General features: G+C 46.5%; 1 protein-coding gene across 1 annotated transcript in view; it reads left to right on the top strand.

The window, feature by feature from the left end:
- The first annotated feature begins 216 nt into the window (after positions 1-216).
- Positions 217-6,051, top strand: part of OSBPL5 (oxysterol binding protein like 5) — a 140,302-nt gene continuing 134,467 nt past the window's right edge. The window contains exon 1 of the mRNA XM_080405779.1: positions 217-419. The gene's annotated coding sequence lies outside the window, so the exon portion shown is untranslated. The remainder of the gene's footprint in view (positions 420-6,051) is intronic.

Raw genomic sequence — 6,051 nt, 5'->3', positions numbered from 1 at the left:
GAAAGAAGGAAACTCCAGGGGGAAAATAAACCAAACCGAGCCGGGCTCCAGCCGGGTCGGCAGGGTGAGAGGGGGGCGCTCCTGCGGGCCCCGGCAGCCGAGTACCGCGCCCGCTCCGCGCCGATCCCGCCCGGATTTTGCACGTTTCCTTTCTTTTTTTCCTCCCCCCCTCCCGCCTTCTATTTTCCCCTCTATTCCCCGCTCCCTTCCCTCCCTCCCCGGCGCGGTTGGATCAGTCTTTTGGTATTTCCTGCCGCCGCCGCCTCCCCCGCGCAGCTGCCCGGCCGCTCCCGCCGCTCCGCGCTTCCCGTGCGGCGGCTCCGCGGGGCCCACGCTGCCCCGGCCATGCGGGCGGCGCGGCGGCGGCGGGGCGCGCCGTGCTGAGGGCGGCGCCGCGGGGGCTTGGTCGCCCCGAGCAGGTAAGCCACGCCGGGCGCCCCCTCCTCCAGCCGCCGGGTCGGCGGGCTCGGAGCCCTTCAGCCCCAGAAGCCGCTTCTTCCCCCGCGCCATCCTCTCCAAAATACCTTCTAAAACCAAAGACGTGTGTCCGTACTCGCCCCCCCCCCCCCCCCCCCCCGCCCCAATCCGTTCCTCCCGCAAAGCCAGCCCTTCTTCTCGCCCCCCCGCGCAGTCCGGCTGCCGATTTTTAAGCATAACGTTGCACCCCCAGAGTCATCTTAGGAGAAGAGTGATTCCAGTTTGGAGGCTGAACGTTGGCAGCACTGGGAAGGCAACGCCGCGGCCCCTGCCCGTGCTTTGTGCCCAGTTTGCGGGTAGCGAGGCAGCTTTGCCGTTTCTGTGGGTGCCTGTTGCAGTTTGGGGTTTGGCGGTGGGAGCCGTGGGATGCCCCTCCCGTCCCCCTGGCACCCCTGCGTGGCAGGGCTTGGCCGGCTGCTGTGTGGCTGGCATGGCGTGGGGGGCTGCAGGCTGTCAAGGTGACATCATTTCTTTACACGTGTGGACGTACCTGGCCGGTGGAACCCATTTTTAATGTACTGCAAGGACGGTGAGGAAATAGTAAGGAGACTGCACTGATTCTGTCTACGTGTAAGCGAGGACAGTAATTGTCTTTCCTATAGGCACTTGTACAGATACTATACTGGAGACCATTTGCATTGTGAGCCAACTCGGGTAGACCTGAGTTTGGAAATGTTTTTGGCTTGCAATAAGTGAAGCGAGGCAGCGTTCTTGGAGAGATGAATATATACGCGTATACAACTGTCTGCTGGATCAGAAACCATGTTTTCTGAGTGCTATGCAAACCTGAAGTGCTGTAGTGTGAAACAATTGTTTAACTTAAGTGGGGAGGAAACTTCTTGAAGCTGTGTAGTCACCTGCTCAACTTCATCCAGCTGCAGCAGTATCTTTGTTGTCAAAATATTCCCTCCCTCTCTTTGCACTGATGCACAAAATAATAGTATTCAGCAACATCCGTACAACAGAGAGCAGCCGCTGCATTGGATGTGTCCCTAGCTGCCACCTTCCCTCCCTGGCAGCAAGTTTCCAAAGAGGTGTGAGTGGGGAGGGAGGGAGAGAAGCCTGAAGTCACACTCAGCAGCATCTTCCCCTCTGTGCATGGTAAGTTTTCTTCCAGGAGTGCAGAACGGGTGTTCCCCACAGGGCAGCTCATGATGGGATGGTAGGTGGCCCTCAGAGTATGCTCGCTCCAGCCTGGCGAGGAGACTGATGGATGAGCTGGGCCAAAAAGGTGTGAGGGCTGTGAGGGAGTCTGGTCCAGCGTCAGGGGTTACTTTGTGGCACTCTTGATCGAGGTGGCAACAATTCAGCCATTCAAGGGGAAAAATGCAGGCCTTGGTCCTGCTGGCAGCCTGGTTTAGTCTGAAGAGGACAATGTGAACCTAAGGAACGATTTAATCATGGTGCGACATGAATGTAACTGAAAGGTGGATTTACTGCTGTAATCATTTCACGGTACTTAATTTAATTTTCATGTGCTTTATCACTAGACTGATTCATCAGGTCAGTGGGAGGGAGGCTTGTACGGTGCAGGTGGTTCAGTTTCCATTGCTGGGTTAGGTATTAGCAAGGTGCTTTCTTGACTACAGCAGGGAAGAAGTGGCTCTGTGTCCCACATGGTGCTGTGGTTTGCAGTCTGGGATTTCTTTAGGGAAAGGCCATTCCTGTGATCTGTAATGGGCGGTGTTTGAAGTCAGTGTGCTGTGTTTAGGGCAAAACTCAGACTCAACATAATTCATCTTGTGTTCATAAATCATAAACGTGTTAGTGAATCTGATGTGAATTGGGTTAGAGTCACTTCTTGTCCAAGGGACCTGTTACCTGCTGGAGGCAGCTCTGAGACTGTTGGTGTTGCCCGTGGCAAAGGTCTTTTAGGGCTGGATCAGGGGCTTAAGAGGCAAAAAGGAGACGGCCTAGAACTGTGTCAGTAGGATCCTGCAGCTTCTGAGCGATGGAGCCCAGACGTTCCTCTGGAACTGCACAGAGTTGTGCTATTTGATCTCCTCTCTTATTTGGGGAAAAAGCTGCATTTAGTGTTTCTTCTCCTGACCTCCCTGCCTTTTGAGCGTTAATAGCAGTGTTTTCTCAGCCAGAAATGCTGCTCCTTACGCCTCCGCTCCTCAACGTGAGATGTCTCTGGCAGCACATTGTAGGTGTTTGTGCATGCCTGCTATGGTTACTAAGGTAAAGGAAACACAAGCAGCAGCTCAGGGAATGGGAACAGACAAAAAAATCCTCAAAAAATATGGGCATATCCCTTGTTCTCTAGTCTCAGATAATTTTGTGTTGTGTTTGTAGAGCTGCAGTTCAACTTGTGCCATTATTTTCTTTATATTCCTTTTGGACTGAAGGATTTATAGAAATGTAAATCAAACTCTCGATTGAAAAGGCTCTTTTCTCCTCCTTGTTTAATAAACAGCTAGGTGTACACCTGGGCTTGCTTTTTGAAATTTGTCACTGAGGTCTGTGCTATGGGCTAGTATCAATAACCTTATGCTGGCAGCCTTCTTGATAATAGTTTTTGAGTTTTTATATGCGTCTTGTTAAACTGCAAGCCAAGCTGTGATTTTTTGGGAATCAGCTGTACGGCTGTGTGAATTTGGGTGTTCTGGCAGGCCAGTTACCTTAGGCATGATTATAGTATCAGTGTAAAATTAACCAACTAAAGGCAAAAGAGAAATACACACATCCTCAATAAACTGGGACATGTGTAGCTATCCTTGGGGGGGTGGGGGGAGCCTCAACATCGAGTCTGCCTGCTTCATCCTATCTAATCTTTTAGTGAATCAATCAATGTGAAATTGTACCCCCAAGGAATAATGGAATAGCTGTTTTGTGTGTAATTCCAAAATGGTACTACTGTAGTAGAGTCCTGAAGGGTGTGCTGTCTAAATTGATCAGCAGAGGCTAAATGAAAGCAGACTTGCTGCTTATCTGTAAGATGCAGAGGAGAGGCATTAAGTGATGAAATGTCTAGTTCTGTGTTGAGTGGAAAGCTTGAACGTAAACTTGGTCTTTCTGCATCCCAGCACTTCAAGCGCAAAAGCAGTATCCTGCTAGTGCTCCTTCAGTTTTCTCACTGCAAAAACATGAGATTGTGCTAAAAGGCACTTTAATTTCCATGCTGATGTAGTTTGCTCCAGACAAATGTTTGCATTTTGTTGCCTCTTCCCACCTTCAGTGCTGCAGACAGTTTGGCTTTTGTTAGTTTTGTTGTTTGTTGCTGCTTAAGAGTGCAAAGCCTACACTAACATTGCACTATTCAATTGCTTTGTTCTTTTCTCAGATTATAATGACAGGGAATTCTGTCCTCACAGCAAACAATTGCCATGTCCCAGTGAGGAGACGCAGGGAACTCTACTGTATTGCATGGTGTCGGTAACTGTTACTCGCTGTGGGTAATCCTGGCACAATGAAAAGAACAACTTAATTTTTTAAAAAAAACTTTTCTTTTTGCCTTTTTTTTTCTTTGGTTTTTTTTTTTTTTTTTTGGCATGCATCAGGAGAGAATCACTTTTATGTACTAGTAGGAGGTGACCAAGGATTTTTGACACTTTATCAAACATTGTACTGTTGGCTCAGGGAGCTGCTGCTGGCTCTTCTGTAAAATCCCTGGAAGCTGAATGTGAAATAACCACTGGATTAATGCTGGGCAGAGGGGGAGTGGGGGGATTATTCTGGTAACCTTCTGGAATGGATACAAATAGATGAAATTTCCATGTTATAAGATGAATCTTTCAGCCTTTTGCTGTGTTGCTTTGAAAAGAACTTCGTGCAATGCTGCAAGCTTGACAGTTGCTGATACAGTGAATAATTTTTTTCCCCTTACCTTACTAAGGAAAGAAATCTATATTTGCAGGTCATTTAATGACCTTTTCTTTCATATGTAGATCAAAGACAGTTCAGGTCTGAGCAATATATATACATTTTTTCCTATAAAGTTGTAAATCCTTACCTGGATTACGAAGGCTTTCTGTGAAAACTGAATGCACTATACAAATTGCAACACTAGTGGGCAAGGCAGTAATTTAAGCTGCCTTCCATGGACCATGGACTCTGTTATTGTCAATCTAGAGTGGGACACAAGTATGTAAGGCATGAAATACACAGTCTTTGTATTTTTGAGTTTGGTTTAAAATAGATTTTCTTCTTTCTGTTTTAACATCTGTTAATTTGGCCCAACCTCCTTGTCTTGCTCTGCCTTTGTAACAGGGGAGATATAATTTGATAAGAATAGATAGAAATGGATTTTTTTGTTTTGTTTTGTTTTAATTCAGGTTCAGTGGATGCAACCCAGGCCCCATATTTTTTTGGCTGATGATCCACCCAGGCTTTGTTGCCTGAAATCAAACTGCTGTTTGCTTTTCCCAAATTTCTCTCTGGACTCCAGGTCATGGGAGGCACATTGACATACTCATTTATTCGTACATGTATGCATTACAGTCGACTTGGGGAGCTCTAGTTGTGGACAGGGCTGGAGGCTGTGTAAACCAAGCCCAGACTATCAGGCATCTAAACTAATTTTGCCAAGCTGGTATTCAAGTTCTGGCTTGTGGAAACTCAGTGTAGGTACTGAAAGCATTCTTTTCCAAGAGGGTGAAGTGTGCTGAGAAGCTGGGAGGATCCCCTAGCCATTAGCGTATGTGAGAAGTGTGGTGTAGGGTCTCCTGTTCCTGAGTGCCCCAAGAAGGTACATGGCCAGGGTGCGTTAGCATCAGCTTCCCATGCCTTTTTCATCTTCTGTCTGCTTGGATTATATGTTGTATGGTGTCAAGGTCCATCTTTTGTGGTAGGTTCACAGAATATCTAGTACAATGCGGCCTTGGCTTCTGCTGGGCCTTTCTGTGATTATAAATAAAAGTAATCCCATTGTGTAAGCAAGATACTGAGTAACTCCTCTAAATTATCTGAGAAAGTGGGTGCAACAGTGCCAGTTTTATTCTCTCCTCTGAACAGGTGCATCCTCATGAGGAAATAAAAGGTAGGTAGGGACCAAGTGAGAAACATTGAGCAACAACCAACTGTGATTCAGAAGCAATTTAACCACAATAATTCCTACAGTGCTAAAGATTCCTTTTCCCAGAAATGCATAATATGCTGCGCTCTGCTGTAAAGCTGTTGTCAGCTGACATCATTGTGTTAATGTAAGCCTTGCTGTTATCCACAAGATACACAGTTAGAGAGCAGTTCTATGCTGGCTGCTAATTATTGCTAATGTTCTCCCGATTGTTGAACAACAATATAATAAAGATATTTCCTGGTTAGTATTTTATTCCTGATGTCTGGTGTGCTCACGTTGTGTTAAAAATAATGCTTCTACTATCAGTTCAAATATTACCAGACCAGTGTTTGATTTATTTATAAGAACATAGAATGACCATTTATGAAGAGCCTGCATTGGATACTTCTTGTAGATGCTTTGGTTTGGGTTTTTTTGTTGTGGTTTTTTGTTTTGTTTTTTTTTTTTTTTTTCCTTCTGAGTAGCATTGTAGAAATTAATTGCTTTAAAACAGACTGAACTTCTAGGGAAGATCGGTGTTTAAGATTTTCACATCCTTCCGTGGCACAGATGTG

This window comes from Falco punctatus, assembly GCF_963210335.1.
Source record: "Falco punctatus genome assembly, chromosome: 10".
NCBI classification, from domain to species: domain Eukaryota; kingdom Metazoa; phylum Chordata; class Aves; order Falconiformes; family Falconidae; genus Falco; species Falco punctatus.
This window is presented reverse-complemented; position numbering and strand designations above follow the sequence as displayed.